The sequence below is a fragment of the Nothoprocta perdicaria genome, unplaced genomic scaffold (genome assembly GCF_003342845.1).
Source record: "Nothoprocta perdicaria isolate Ctin4 unplaced genomic scaffold, notPer1 scaffold_291, whole genome shotgun sequence".
Lineage (NCBI taxonomy): Eukaryota > Metazoa > Chordata > Aves > Tinamiformes > Tinamidae > Nothoprocta > Nothoprocta perdicaria.
In genome coordinates, this window is record NW_020455523.1 from 1 (window position 1) to 16,701 (window position 16,701).

Consider the following 16,701-nt stretch of genomic DNA (forward strand, 5'->3'; position numbering starts at 1 on the left):
AGGAGGAGGAGAACAAAGGGGGGAGGCTAGGAACAAGCAGAAGAGAAGGGGGGACAGTCACAAAAGCAACAAAAGCAGGAAGTGGGTGTAAGGGCAAGAAAGCAGAGAAGGAAGAGGGGGCCAAGAATGAGAATAAARATAGAAGGAAAAAAGGGAARGATAAGAAGAAACGGAGGGGGTCCARGAAGCAGGAAAGAAAGCAAGGGGCCGAGAATAGGRAAAAGAAAGCATGGGGTGAGGGGATAAGTCCAAGGAGAACAAGAACAAGTGAGGGAGGGGGAGGGAAGAAAAAAAAGGAAGACAAAGAAGAAGGAAAAAACAAAAGGAAGTGGGTGCCAAAAAAGAAGAGTAGGCACAGGGGGAGGGGTGAGAACAAGAAGAAATTAAAGGGAGGGGGSGCCAAGGTGAAGAGGGGCAAGAACGAGACAAAAAAGTCAGGGCGCAAGACTAAGATGAAAAAGAAAAGAATGGGACAAAGCCGAGAAGGAAGAGSGCCAAGGAGGAAGAAAAGAGGAYGGCCCGCGAGAACGAGACGACAAGGAACAGAAGGGGCGCCGACAATGAAAAGAAAAAGGAGGAAGGAAGAAGGGCTGAACAAGAACAGGAAGGGAAAGGCAAGATTAAGAAAAGGGGACCAAGAACAACAAGGAAAACAAGGGTAGAAGGGCAGGAAAAAAGAACAAAGAAGAAACTCGGGACAAAGGAAAAGCGGAGGAGGGGCCGAGAACCAGAAAAGCAGCAAGGGAGGYGTGCCAAGGGGAAGGAAGAGGAGGCGAGGGCGAGAATGAGGGGAAGGGACCGAAAGGGCAACCAAGAACAAGAAAGGAAAGCGGAAGCAAAGAACAGGAACTAAGGAGGTGGAGAACAACAAGGAAAGGCTTTTTTTAATAAACGGACAACAGACTTTTTTTTCTTTTCTTTATTTCTTAGGTGGAGAAAGTGTTTTTCATTTAGCTATTTAGTATTTTTCCACTCTCCCTGTTTCCTGTTCCATACTTCCTTCTTCCCCATTTGGGATACAACCATCACAGCCACCGGACATCGGAACAGGTTCCCGTCCGGCCTCCTACCCAAGGGAGAACGTGGGCGCGCGTGGATGCGCCTCAAAGGCGGCGCCGCCTCGGGGATCGCGCGTCGACGTAACGCCGGCCGGGCCGCTCGTCGCTGCGAGACGCCGCGCGTCCGGGTCCGCTTTCCCCGCGCGCCTCTCGCTCGCCATCTTCTCGACGCATCAACGGGGAAAGGATTCTGAACGGAGAGAGGCAAAAACCAAGTAGGTATCGACACGGTCTGCCGAGGCGCCGGCACCTAAAGCTCTTATTGGCCGGCATCTCTCCGAGGCGGCGACCAGTTCCCTTTYSATCTCGTAAACCCCCWAGYAYRYTTYAGYGAATCACGTCRRCAATAACATCATTTTYCATCTTCKRTGGRCATTCTATTCACTCGACAGCTTAGAGTCRACCTCTTACTCAAATAAGAATTAAAAAACCCGGGTTGCTCTGAAGAAAACAGGCTAGGTACTAYGCATTTTATATTACACTTTGGTTTGGGTGAGTGAATATCTGTTTTCTGGTCAACATAGGGTAGTTAGTTTTTTTTTAAACTCACATTTATATATACATTTATRCATTATTATATATTTACTCACATTTATATAAACATACATTTATATAAAATGCCGATCTCCGATAACTATCCAACATATATACTTAGAATACAGGTTCCTGGAACTCGGTCTACCTAACACCCGAAATCTGTGTCCATACACATCAAGTCTGGGCCTTCTGGGTACGCACGCAGGACACGGGCACAAATACAAAACTGTTATTCTAACAGACACAATTATTCTAATAGACACCAAAAACATCTGACCGAGTATTTCCGATCGGAGCTCCATCGGCTACAAACCTGCTACAGATTGCATATGCTTCTGTTATTCTTTTAGAGGGTTCGATATTAACTCAAAAGAACGTAAGGGAAACCTAGCCCTAACGAAGCRAGGGGAATTCAAAAGCGGAACAGGTACATTAACTGAAGGATATTTGAAAACATGTTAGCCTGTTAGCGAAGAAAAAAATCAAAACCAAACACAACAGCCCCTCAACCCAACCCGATCCTCCCCTTCTACCCCAGAAACCACGCAAGCACTAGAACACCACATCCACGAGGTCTAATTTAGACTTTTCCTGGAAGATTTCTATTTTAATAGAAGCCCTGCAAGCATTAATGCATACAACTGAGCAAGGTATTTTACTTTGCTCACATGATTTTCTTTAATGCAACCACGGTGATAAACAGTTGAAATCATCTATTGTGCAGATGCACATACCTTAAAAACATCTCTTTGTATTCATACCTATTAGCTAATTAGCAAATTTGTACTACAAAATGATAGAGTACTTGGAGAGGCTCCTCCGGTTAGTTCCAATAATAACTAACCACTGAAGCCCACCTTTACTGCTCTCTACTCACCAAATTAATCGGTGTACCATTTCAGGTGCACCGCCCGGTTCCGTTTAGCAATGGACACCATGATAATGCCRGGGCTACAGCCACATTGGAGGTAGGAATGGTGGGCATCACATCAGTCACAGAATCACAGAATATTCAAGGCTGGAAGGGACCTCTAGAGATCATCTACTCCAACCTTCCTGCTCAAGCAGGCACACCTAGAGCATGTGGCACAGGGCGGCATCCAGGCGGGTTTGGAAGACCTCCAGAGAAGGAGACTCCACATCCTCCCTGGGCAGCCGGTTCCACTGCTCTGTCACCCTCACTGTAAAGAAGTTCCTCCTCACCTGGAGACGGAACTTCCTGTGCTCCAGCTTRTRGCCATTACCCCTCGTCCTATTGCTGGCCACCAATGAAAACAGCTTGTCCCCTTCCTCCCTGCATTCTCCCTTCCTGAACTTAAGTTCAGTCAGGAAGTGCTAATTCTCACAGTTCATTTCTGCTCCCCCCTTACCTTCTTAACCCCCTCACGCCTTCAGCAAACAGTGGCAGATTCTCTGCACTTCAAAGGATCCCGTTCTCAAGAAACGCCTCTGCTTCCCTAGGACACTGGATTGTCCCCCCAAAGTAATATTCAATGCCATGACTACAGTTTTCCAAATCCCCAGGACAGCAGGCACCGCGAAAAGCACTTCCCCTCTTCCCTCTGCCATTAATCACTAGTGACTAACACGCAAGTGGGACAAAGAAGCATTCCTACCTACGACTAGCAAAGCGACATAGTACAAGAAGCCGGAGCAAGTTTTGAGGCAGACCTGAAGCCATCAGCTACAGAAAAATATACGTCTTCTTAAATGCATYGTGCTTACTTCCTCTGTAAAGCATCGGGCTGATCCTTACCTTGTACAAGTCGAGCTGCTTTTTTCCCTTTCCAAAGCCTTCCGGACGACGTTTCGCCGGAGAGTTCGTGTTGTCCGACCGTCAAGTACTTTAACCGACGCCACTTGCACCTGTAGAAATATTTCACATGTGTCATCTCAGGCATTTATCTTATTGCATGGAACAATTCAGATTTTAATTGATCATATGAAAAAGAGTCTTAAGGTTATTTGCTCTTTCCATGTGATTTATTGCTATGGATATTTAGAACAATTACACCACGCTGAAGCCTCTACGACCGCAAGCTGCTATAGATCCCGGCAATGTATGGAGGTACAGCCCCCTCAACCGGTTAGAACTTTTCTTTACAATCCCACATTTCCGCATTGTCTGCCGACCGAGGGCCTTCTTGCCCAACTGGCCGTCCAGAAGGTTTGGCTTTGCTAAGGAGCCCCACAGGAGGGGAGAAAGGAAATGAACTAATTGCTCTGATGTTGAAGCCTACCAGGCTGAATTTTACAAGTCTGTTCTCTGATTTTTCTACCTCAGTCTCCAGGACATCTCCGCTTTTATGAGGGGAGGAGTGCGCACACACATACGCCCTCGTTCTTGCCATCTGCTCCTCGGGTTATGTGGTACACCCAGGTTACCTACACCCATGACACGTTCCAACTTCTAAAACAAGTCATTGCAAGTTCGGTCCTATGATTGATCTCAGAGAAAGGCCCCATTCGAGTGTGTAAGCAATCACTAATTAAAAAGACATCAAGAGACAGCTTGCAGACAAGTCCCCAAACAATACCCGGTTGAAAGACTCTGTGGTTATTTCCACAGCCACCCTTCCCCTGCAACCAAGGATGACACGCCCAAAAGCAGGGAGGTGCGTGCATGGAAGAATGTTATCTGCCTTTGAAGGACAACAATACACCCATCACACTGTACGGCTTTCAGAGAGCTAGCGGACAGGCTTTGCCTGGCATCAGAGAGATCTCCTTAGATGATCAGCTTTTCCCAGCACATTCCTCAACGTGCAAAAAGGCAGAGTCGGACATATCCCGCACGCACCCGTTGTAAAGACACAGGATCACTTCTCTATTGCATCCATTAAGTCATCCTAGACCAACTGCTTTTTCAGTCTGTAGTACCATTTCTTTGTGGATTTTTGATTGCCATCACCTGCTAAGTGCCAATTTCATGTCACAAATTCTAAAAAAACAATTTCTAAACCTCGACAAGATCAAAGCTCAACCAAGTAGAAAGCAAGGCACTTACCTTCCCGCTCGCTCCCCCTCAAAACTTGAGCATCCATTACTAGGAACTCTAGATAAAAGAGTTTCTTTAGGAAGATGCCTGAATTGATAATGCAGCATCACAGCTTGCAATACAGGTTGAAAAATGCAGCCGTTTCTACTACTACATGCATAAACCTGTACGGGCTCTGGGTTTCCAGGGTGGCCCTCGATGGTCCTTTTTGGACACTCTAAACTAACCCCTCCAAGTAGTGGTCTCAGTGAACTCTGATAGAGCTGTACATGTTAACAACCAGAAGCAGCAGCTGGGAGGCATTTGTTGCAAGCTCTCTCCTTTCCCCATGTCTTCTGGCATCCAAATCCACGTTCTAGGGCAGCTCGTTTGAGAAAATTTTGGGTAGGTTTCTCCAGCTTAACTGCAAACTCGAGAAAACTTCCTCTTTTATGACTACAGACTACCACTGAAACAGAAGTTACAACAAGCATCATCATCCTTCTCCTGCTKGAGGATGAAAATCCCACCTCTTGTTTTGAAATTGGGATGGCAAGACATCCTTATGAAGAAATGCTTTCAGAACTTACTTATTGTTTTAGGCAGCAGAGACCATTTTGTGTTTGTGCTAAAAAAACCTTTTTTTTTTTTTTTTTACCAGAGTTTGCCACAAACTAACTGCAACAAATGAAGCCTTTCTTTCTAATGGCAAGAAACCACTGCCACCTGGCCAACTATCCATAAAGGTGTAATAGAAGGCAAAAAAAAAAGAGTCCGCAAAAGATGACTATCTGCTATTTAGGAAAAGGGACCCCGAGTGCACAACATTCTGATGGACCTACCTTCTACTTACTTGGGATTTTGTAGCTACGGGGCAGRGAGAAAAAAAAAACCAATCATTTCCAKTAAAAAAAAAACCAAGCATACTGGAGAAGCCTACGCCCCAAGCATGCAACACTCACCCCACTTAAGCCAAGAACAACACTTCAYGGACTGCGAAGCAGTACCGTGGTACCACATCCACCCAGCCCGAAGTCTCCCTAGACCAACTTCACTGAACAACAGGGAGCTTCTCTTGAGGCTTCACCAGCGATTTGATAACAGCATGCACATGGAGGTGGGCAAAGCCAGCTGACCATCCTCTTCTGCTCAGGGTAATAGCAAGTGAAAGCAGCTGGGTAAGAATGCAGAAAGACCTCTGGTATTCACCAGCAGTTGGAAGAGAGGGAGAGAACTACATATAATAAAATAATCCTCTAGACGCACAGAAAGAGGCTCTGACCAGATCATTAACAACTCAGGGAAGGCAAAAAAAAAACAACCAAAACAAAGACATTAGATAGYTTGAAGACACAGCAGTTTGAGAAAGTATGAGAGCTGTGGATTACTACAACAGAAAAGAGAACATTTTACGCTCCTGTACTTCACCCAAATCTGGATTTTTGATACTGCCATGGTCTACCCCTTCCACTAAAAGGGGATTTACTTTTACCACACGGTAGAAATAAAACAATGCAGAAGGCTAGCGAGGACAGTGAAGAGGCACAAACTCATTCAAGGAATTAACAGATGGCCYCCGACTAGAAAAAGCCAGCAGAAAAGCAAGTGAAAAATGCTTATATAAAAATCAAAGACTGACATACACCTTTAATACATACCAACACCTTTATGATTTTAAGAGCAGATTGCAGCAGGCGCTGCCTCAGATCCGGCACCCGTTCCCACGGGGCGTCGCAGCAGCCGGGAGCTAAGCGTTCACGTGGGGKCCAAGTGTTAGGACCGGGAAAGGGAATCCACCCAGGGACAACACACAGAGATACCAAGCTCTCCCTCAGGGCCACCTGAAGTCACYGACAYKGGGGAACTGCACCCACGTGCATTTCTMTTTAGTCCCTTCACACCTGTTTCTGCTCCCTTGGGCAGAGGGCCCTGCTTAGGGTGCATGAGGGGCAACAGGTAAGTGCAGACACAGAGAGGACCCCGCTCAACACATCGGGAGTCCCCAGGCTCCCGCACCCACGGAGCGACAAGGGCATTTCTGYRAGGGGCTCTGGTCCGACCGTCAGCCTCTCCCACACCCGGGGACCCTCCTGCTGCCCACACAGGGCAGCAGCCCAACACAGAGGACACCTCTCCCACACAGCAGCCTCCCTYAGGCCCCCAGGAAGCCCAATAAAAGAGGCTCATGGGGGGCGGTGCCCCCCAGCCCCRCCGTGAGTGGGCAGAGCTGCGGCGAGGCGGGACGGGGCGCAGCTGCGGGCGAGGGGSTGCACCGGGGCGGCTCCCTCCCCTCCACCTGCACGTGCCGAGCACAGATGGCCTGTTGGGTGAGCGGCAGAAACATGACCTGGAAGCCGAGCTCAAACCCTGGGTGCATCATTAACCGCAGAGCCTAGAGGCTGTTCCACCAGCTAACACTTACCAGATTTAAGAAAATGGTATCTGATATGATAATAAACGCATGTTGTTTCAAAGTTCTTATTTTGGGAAAGGCTGTTCTTAAGCGATCCCGGTGTGGCCCCACAGGGCCATGTCATTCAGTCCCAAGTAAATTCTGCCAAAATAAAACCTGATTCGACCATTATTTTCACTTAAATATATTCTTTCTGTGTGAATGGTCCCTTGCACGATGCTTGAGCTACGTAGGCTCATAAAGGCAGCCCAACATGCTACAAATGAGTCTGGCTTTCGGAGTGCAAGATGGTAAGAGTGAGACCCTTCCGAGACGGGATCAGCTGACACGCTAGGAATCTACTCCGCAAATTGCTGCGGATTTCAGAAGAAGCAGCGTTAGACCCTGAGGAAGCAGATACGGGAGTTCGCTCTGTTTTCAGCAGGGAGCTCAGTTTGGCTCATACAATAGCGGTTTAGCCTTACAAGCATAGTCGTAAATTCTTCTAGTGCAAAAAGTATCTTTCCTCTTTCACTGCAGAACCACTACCTGACAGGCATGTCCATATTCCCAGTGGAAAGCAGGGTAAAATATACAGTATGCTTTTTTATATGTGTGCTTCACTCGTGGCGAGATTTTCTGGTTCTCCGATTGCCATCATTCCGATATTTTGAATGTTCCAAAGAGATGTGAGACGGGTCTAAGATTATTTACAAGGTTACCGCTTTCCAGCATTGTTGCAGTCTTTCCTAGAGGAGGGAGAGCGCTGGAACAAGGACGCGGCTGAGCCGAGGGCCGCGGGAGCGAGAGCTGAAAATAGTCGAGGGCGGTTCTGTGTCATCTGCAGATGCAAGATCACACTTGAAACTTTTGCAATGGAAAATATGTTACTAGATTTTTAATATATAATTCTTATTTTTTATTTATACTTCGTTTTATTAATATTTTATATTAAAAAAAAAACATGTAACTTCTTTGCCATTGCCATTTGCTTATTTCTTCAGATTTGGGATTCTTTCTGAGTGCATCTTTTGCAGAGGGGTGATGCACTAAATCTATCAGCGTGAGCTAATGTACTAGATGCCACTAGATGGCGGGTAGTATCTGCACAATTTTTGTTCTCATCRGAGAAGGGGAAAGGCTAGGTTATATTGCCTAAAACTATGTTTTGAGAGATGGAAATCGTCACTCATTTGCTTTCATGAGCTCTCATTTGAGAGCTAATTGCTTGGGTTGTCTGAAGAAGGAAAGCACGGTTGTATAAACAGCTAAAGCTTCTTAAACATTGGTGGAAATACACCTATAATGGAGAAAATATCTATGTTGTATGAATACATCTGCTGTAGTAACTACAGCATCCGCCAAAACCATTTGCATGCACTAAAAACAGAGCCCATCTTAGCTTTAGAAGGTTAATGAGTATCTTTATGGAGGATTAAGGAAAAGGTGGGTCCACAGCAGGTTGCAGAAGTTTAATGAGAAAATATGCACGGCCGACTGATGCATTATGAACGTGTTTATTGATTTGTTTGTTTTCTTTTTTTGAAGCCAAGCTTTTTGATTCAGTGATTTGCACAGGTTATTTTTCCTAGGTCAAGTGAATGTTTTCAAAGTAGGGGCTATTTAGTGACCGGTATTGGCGAGGGTTTTTTTGTCATGTGATGTGCAGGATTTTGAGACGCTCGAAAGCTATATGTTTTTTCTTCCTACCTTCCAATGTGTATTTCTAGGCAAAGCGGGTGTTTAGAAAATTTTCGTGAGGGCATTTTGCGGAGTTGGGAAGTCATGCATTTAGGAAAAGAAGTCACGTTGTGTCACTAGCGATGGATCARTTGTAAAGTTGGAAAAGTGAAAAAAGTAGCTGCAATTTGTACTTCGCCTACAGTCGGCTGGTGAAAATATGTTGGCGGGACCCATTTTGTTTGAGCAGTGAATAAAGACTGTATGTGTGCAGATCAGGGTTTCTGAATCATTTCCGGATGTTTTAATCACACATAACTTGCCATTTGGTATTGGATACATTGAACCAGGTTAAATTAAAATCCCTTTTCGAATCTGCCCAAGAGGAGGCACCTAACAACAGACACCTGAAGAATCTGGATACCGATCAGATTGATTTAATGCTACCAATGCAGATTTTTTTTTTTTTCACAGAGATGTGTCAAAGAAGTCACTGAAAGTGTAATACTGATGTCTTAGCCAGGCCAAGGCTTTTAGGAGCTGTTCTAGAAATTGTGTTGTGGTACCGTATCCTATCGTGTTCCTCCCCTTCACCAATAAAGAAAGAAAACGTATTCTCTCCCTCACATGTATCGCTAGGCATAAAAATTACAGGCATCTAAATAAGTAAGGAAAAATATGCAAAGTCTTATTTCATGAAATACTATTCCGTGGGACGGAGAAAGTTTACATTCCTTTAGCAAACTGTATGTGGGCTGCAGAGAACACTGCTTGGCTGTGTTAAAATTAATACAGAAACTTTAGAGTGTGAAGTCATTCATAGATAGCAAATAGGAAAATTCTGCATCCCTGGTTTTCCAAATTGCTGCCCAGGGAATTATAKTTTCACCAAAATGATCTGTTCAAAACTATTCGATCATCAACAACCAAATAAATTACCTTGTGCAGTATTTTCTCGAAAAATTGTTTTCAGCTACTAAATATTTGAGTTTGGTTGGCTTCATTTCAGAGTACTATAGAATATGATCAAATAAGCCCCTCTATCTTACATCTATTTTGTATTTTACTTGTGTTGTTTTAAAATGTTCTGCAAAATMCCTCCTTTATCTTTGGCCCCCAAAAAGCTATTTCACATTCCTCCCAATTATCAGGAAGAAACTACTGTCTCTCAAGATCTCAAAAAACGATCTTTATGCTCCTCTGAAAATTCATCATAGGTCACATTTCCTGCCTCTCCAACACAGAGAGATCTCAATATGAAATCYCACTTAATAAGCAGAGTGAAGTGTCTTACATGAACTTCAAGTTATTGAATAGCTAACAGCTCCATGTAAACTGTCTTATGCTGGTCTAGCCCCGCCGTGACAGACATCAAAAGCTGCGTCTGTGTCCAAAGGAAAAGCTTCATCTTCTCAGCTATGGAAAGAAGTTGGCATTTTTTTTTAGCACACGATTTGGRAAATCAAATTGTCAATGTGCTACTCTATAGTTTGTGTTCCTTCCCCTGTTTTACTTCAAAAAAACCTGTCCACTGTCTGAGGTTCTTCCCTCTGCTGAAGAATGATCTCCCGAGAGGCTCCATAGATGAATCTTCGTTTAGGGTATCTCTCTCCAGTCACAGGTCATTTACTTTCGGGACCGAAACCACTCATCTTGTATTGGTTTCCACGGGAGAAGCTGTAAGTCTTATCTCATTTCTATGAAGGAAAGGAAGTGTAATAGTTGTTTTGTTAGACTCTCAAAGTGTAGCATGTTTGGACTTACATTTGGGGAAAACAATTCCACCTACCTACAAGACACAATAAACTAGAAATCATAGCAGTGGGGCTACCTGAGTCAGAAATCAGAAGTAGAAATTTGTCATTCACCGTAAAAAGGTGTTTGGGTACCACTCTATGGACCAGCTATTTCTAGAGACCTTCTCTAGAAGTGGCATCATCTATCTATAGGCTCTCGTTAAATACATCAATCATGAAGCTTCCTTTACAATTAAAATATTAATTAGAAGAGTACAAAGGCCTTACAGACTGCACAAAATCATTTTTACGCTACTGTTATACATGTTGGGTTTGAGCCAGACGATGTTAGATGTGTGTGTGAAGTATGACACCACCGCACAAGCAGCGAAAATGTGGAAGTCCCTTAATTTGTTAGGATCAGATGTCACAGTTTTCTAAACATGGACAGCATTTTCATGGTCATCTGTTTTCCCCTACATTAGAACAAAAGATCCTAGCCTGATAAAACTGTTGACTCAGAAAATTACTGAGCCATTCTCAGGAGTAACTCACTATTTTGTGTGCTCTGAAATGCTGTATTTGACTTGGCTCCGGAAGGTATTAAAAATGCACTAGCAATTCTGTTGCAGTGTAAAAAAAAACAAAATAGTTGAGCCTGCTGGTTTAATACCATTCCCAGGGCACCGATTACATGGGGATGCACATAGAGTATCTACTGCAGTAATTTCATAAGCTGTGAAACGTTGGAGTACCCTTGAAATAGGAGGTTAGCGTGTGCAAAGGGCAGATGCTCTGTCATTCCAAGTGGATATTTCGTGTAAGATTGTGCGAGGCAGAATCGCCGCTACCGATCCCAGAAACTTTCTCCTCGTTTCTGCTGGTCGCTTTTTGGCTTTGGTTCACTCGGGTTGACAGGTTACTGTATGTATTTGACTTGGTTTAGCATTTAAACCCCCCACCTTCAAGAGATGGGAAATGGTTGTGGTTAGGAGGCTTTACTCTCTGGTGCAATTCTTGCTCACAAGTCTCAAGTGAAACAACTGCTGGTGGTGACGTCTCATTTGGGGATGGACGCAGCCAAGGGTGATTTTTCTCTGGGCAACTGACAGCCCGGTGCAGCTGTACAYGTTTTAGATGAACCAGCAGCTGTTGGAATAAAAGTTCTGCTGCATGACTCTCACATGGCAGCAACACAGAGTGAAATTTTGGAGTGCTCCAATAAAGTATTGGGGGGAGCAACAACACTGCAAAAGTTGCAGCTGTTCCCACCACCACTTTCTTGCATGTATGTACGTATACATGTCTGTACRGAGAACTGAGTGTATATCTAAGTCTCATGAAGTTGTATTCGCAAGTTAATTCTGTGTGAGAGGAGGAATCGCAGAAGCAGTGAGAATAAAAAGGGTGAATGGCATCCTGGTAAAAAGATATTAAACCATTTTTCACGATCTCGAAGGTTTCTTGGCTCTCAGAAGAGCAGTCGGGGGTAAGTGGCAAGATCCAAAATCAAGTCTATCCCCAGGGGAAGTTTTGCCTATGAGATCTGTGCTTGAAGAGCTTCAGCTTTCTGTTGGTGCATGAGCTTCCCRCTCATCTTACAGGTGAAAAAGAAAAGCTAGAATTTGAGAACTTTCAGAGTTTATGAACGGAGGTAACTGTGCAAAACCTTTCCCCATTTGTGTTTAGACGTGGAGYGATGTGGAGCTTAACCCTATGGAGCCAGATAATAAGAAACTACAAGCTCACCGAAGTCACTCCTTTTCAACGAGCGTCAGGCAGGAGRAGAGGGACCCGCTCCCACAGACCCACAGCTGCAATGCAGTAACTGCAGGAAAGGTAGGAAAAGAATTATATCGCCTCTGGGAAATCTCAGTTAGAGATTTCTACTGTACAGTAGAACTTACTGTACTTACTGTACTTACTGTTCTACTGTAAGTTATCTCTGGAATAATGACTCCATCTTTGCAGCATTGTCTGCTGCATGTGTAGGCTTTGTTCAGACTTATTCTGGTATTCTCTTCATCTCCAATGTTATTACTATTKGGAATCCTAGTAATGTCTTATTAGATTTTTTCACAGATGTGTTGACTTGTTCTAGCAAGCCCAGGTCAGCCCCCAGCTCCAAAGCTGAACAGAGTCAGTAGGACCATACTGAAGAAGTTGTAGGTGAGGCACTTACAGGCGTGGTTTAGCAGGCATGGTGGTGTTGGGTCTAAAGTTGGATGTGATGATCTTTTTCCCAACCATTTTTCCCTCAGAGTAGGAGAGTTCGGCAGCTGCCGCGCTCCTCTCCCAGAGGAAGGAGATGGTGAGTACTGAAGAGCATCTTCAGTGGATGCATCGCACCCGCAGCCCAAACCACAGAGGTCTGATGCCATGCCCTGAGAAGTATCCTTTTCCCTGAGGATGGGAGCAGTAGGTAACCTGCCAGGCAGCTCGTGTCAGTACTGTTAGTGACCTTACTTCTGCTTGTATTTAATATCCTGAGTTACAGGACCTCCTTTCTTCCCTCGTCAGATGTCGGGAAACAAGCACTCTTTATAAACCTTCCAACTCCTGCACCTGACTTTTACTGCTGTAATTCCTCTAAATAACAATAAAAAATGTGTTCAGCCTTCCCAGTTATAAAAAATACCCCGGAGGAGACTTTGCGCCKATTTGTCCACGAACTCGTGCCGGTCTGACTGTAGGCAGCATATTGCTGTAGTTTCCATCGGGATGAAGTAAGTGAGTCCTAAAGCAGCAGCAAAGAAATTCCTCGGTATCCAGACAAAGTTTTCCTTTCTGCTTTATAGCCTTCAAGGTGACTTCACAGTCATCTTCACAGCAATAGGTTTTGAGGTGTGGACAAAGAACTGCTTTGTTTTTACAGTCCTAATGTATATTAGTACTACGAGTACTATTTCTCTTCCAAAGGCAACATCGAACTCTTTACTGTTTGCTTCACGTGATGTGGGCCGGAATGGCAAAAGATAGCAGGAGAGCCCCCCAAAGTTACTATGTTTTATTACTATGATTTACTTATTAATCATTGTGCAATTTGGCAGAAATATTGATTACAGATACATCTGTCTATTATGGAAGATTTTTGTGCACTTCTCTGTTGCCGCGTTAGACTAGCTGCCACGTGAGTACATACAATATTAACTACTACTTCACGTTTCTCAAAGACATGTATTGGTTCACTCCAGTGGAATAAAAACTGCCTATGAACAAAATTAAACTACTCACTGTTTTTCTCTTCAATGATGCATTTTTGTAACCAGGAAGGGGGCTGTGGAAGTTAGGTGAAGTTAGTTTTGAATGCCTGTATTCTGACCCAGTGATGAGGAAAGGTGTACGTATAACTTATCTTGAAAGGAGCTTCTCAGATAAGTACTTCAAACTTTTCACATGCAGCCCGGTACTTTCATAAGTGAGGGCAAAGCCTASCGGGTTGGCATCTAAAATTAGAGCTCACTGCCTTGAGAAAATGTGAGATTGCTCCTCACCTCTGAAATGAGACGACTGCCATTGGGRTGCCAGAAGGGAGGCAAACAAATCTGAAAAATCGGTCAAATCGGTACGTTAGATCTGTGCCAGCAGTCTTTGATCTTTGTCCTAAATCTTCAGGATAATGAGCCAGGAACTTCTTGTTTCTTCTAAATCTTAGTATAAAACAATTATAGGATATGGTCCAACTTTCTTGTCTGAAAGTTCAGAGCAGAAGTATGCCCATTTGTTTTACCATGAATCAGTGGACAAGGAATTTAAATCTGTATAGTTAAATCTATGGTTACATAAAGGTTTCAGTAGGAAAAAAAAATCTTTACCTGAACGTATTTATACTTGATGTATTTATTGCCTTGGGTTGGCGGGAAGCGGGAAGCTATATCCTGACTTTATTCCTGTCTGGAAAGATCCAAACCTGCATGCAATTCCCTAGGATKCACCTGTCCCCATGCTTTTGGGAAAAGCGTATGAATCAGATTAGTCTTCCACAGCACTGACTTTAAGAAGTTTACTTTCCGARGTTGTATGTCGTGCTTAAAACTGAAAAGCATTAGTGGCTGAATGCACTCTTCTTATGATTTATTAAGTTCTCCTCCCCTCTTTTTTATTTTTTCCTACAYAAAGTCTCTAGTGATTTCCCGGTACAGACAAGCACTTGAGGAGGTGGAGGCTTAGTTGTGTCTTGTGCAACTCTTTAGTTATGGACGCTTCCCGCAGAGAGGGACCTCGGCGTCGTGGTGGATGACAAGATGACCCTGGGGCAGCAGTGTGCCCTGGTGGCCAAGAAGGCCAACGGGATTCTGGGGTGCATTAAGAAGAGCGTCTCCAGCAGGTCGAGGGAGGTGATCGTCCCCCTCTGCACAGCCCTGGTGGGGCCACATCTGGAGTACTGTGTCCAGTTCTGGGCTCCCCGGTACAAGAGGGATGTGGAGCTGCTGGAGAGAGTCCAGCGCAGGGCTACSAGGATGATCAGGGGCCTGGAGCATCTGCCCTATGAGCAAAGGCTGAGGGAGCTGGGCCTGTTCAGCCCGGAGAAGAGGAGGCTSAGGGGGGACCTGATCAGKGTSTATAAAWACCTCAAGGGWGGCAGTGAGGAGGAGGGGGCCRGCGTCTTTTCAGTGGCGGCCAGCGATAGGACTAGAGGAAACGGCCACAAGCTGAGGCACCCAAGTTCCATAGGAACTTAAGGAAACATTTCTTAACAGTGAGGGTGACAAAGCMCTGGAACAGGCTGCCCAGAGAGGTTGTGGAGTCTCCTTCTCTGGCGATCTTTAAAACCCACTCGGATGCAGCCCTGTGCCACGTGCTTGAGGTGACCCTGCGTGAGCAGGGGGGTTGGACTCGATGGCCTCTGAGGTCCCTTCCAACCTTAAGCATTCTATGATTCTATGATTCTTGAGTTTTTTATTTCATAGCAATGATTCAAATTCGATCACGGTGTTTCTGTTCGGCAAGCAAGCATAGCAGGTGAAGCCCTGAAGATGGGGAACCAGGGTCCTCTTAGAAAAGACCTACCAGTAACACCATAGGAGAGCTATGGTGCTAGCATTGAGTTGAGGAGAGTTGTGGTGCTACCATTCCTGATTGGTTCATCATCCCGAGAGTGACACATCCCTGCCCATGTTGTCTGTGCCCAGGAGCCTGCCTGACTCTCTTTGTAGTATTTGGAGATGCGTGCTAGCTGATGCACGCAAAAAAAAAGGGGAATTCTCAACAATTTATATGGAGTTGTGTCATTTTTTGGAGGGGGACAGCAGAACATCCTATCCTAGACTTTCTGCATGCCAATTTCCATGTTCCTTTCCACTGCAGGCAGGTAGTAAAACTCTTCAAAGAAGCAGATGGATATAGTTAACAGTAACAAATATTTTTCCATGGGTTTGCTCTTGGAAAACAAATGATCCCCATTTCCTGAAAGGGAGAAGAAGTCCAGCCCAAAGCAGACTAGAAGGATGGAAAATGTGAGACTGAACAGTTTGAGCTTGGTAAATCTGAAACAAATGAAAACAGGAGCTTGTGTTGGAAATTGTCGAGCAACCAGAACTGCAGGCAAAACAGCTAACTCCATCCTTGGGTAATAAAATTATAAAAGTTAGTTGTGTGGCAACTGCTGGTCCCCGAGTTCAACTCTGTGGGGTTACCTCTACATGGGAAGATGTAAAAAACGACAACTCAGCAATTGGAAATGGTAGAGAAAAACAACTGAGAAAATTAATCCGCTGGATACTGGCAGGGAAAGGCATGCCTCAAGAGAGAATTTCCAGGAAGGCAGCCTTATCATCCGTTATAGGTGACAATGTGACATCTGAATTACTGTGCGCACTTCTCCACATTTATGGTCAAGATGAAAGTACTCATACATGATTCGCAAAATCAAGGAGGATAAACATTTTTCCTTACATGAGCAAACAAGAGCAGATAATGACACGGGGACAGGACTGCTATCGTTCGATGTGTCTGCGAGCTGAGTCTCTTTGCTTCCACGGGTGGGATCTTTTTCTGCCCTTCGCTCAAGCTGCTCTTCCAAAACGTAAAGAAATGACTCAAGCCCACGGACTGGAAAGAAAGTCGGTGAGCGAGGCAGCTCTATTTTCAGCTGATGGAGACATCCAGGTCTCCTGGTAATGGGGAGCTGATAATTACATAACAAGTCAGATGGAGATTTGCTATAAAAGTCTATCTGGCCTCTTGCTTATCTCAAGGGCTGGACTGGCAGTTCCCACTCTTAATGCCAGGAATCAAAATAACAGATGTTTTCCTGGAATTTGTTGCATGAAGTAACAGCCTATTTAATGAGTGTCTCTCCTTCACACGCTCCTCTTCCCC

At 44.7% G+C, this 16,701-nt stretch overlaps 1 long non-coding RNA gene across 1 annotated transcript; it reads right to left on the minus strand.

Annotated features, from left to right (window-relative positions):
• Positions 1 to 1,204: 1,204 nt before the first annotated feature.
• LOC112949369 lies at positions 1,205 to 6,389 on the minus strand. The gene is made up of 3 exons (XR_003249816.1): positions 6,231 to 6,389; positions 3,352 to 3,461; positions 1,205 to 1,248 (listed from the first exon to the last, which is right to left on the minus strand). It is a non-coding gene; the product is annotated as an uncharacterized LOC112949369 (long non-coding RNA).
• Between the last annotated feature and the right edge of the window lie 10,312 nt (positions 6,390 to 16,701).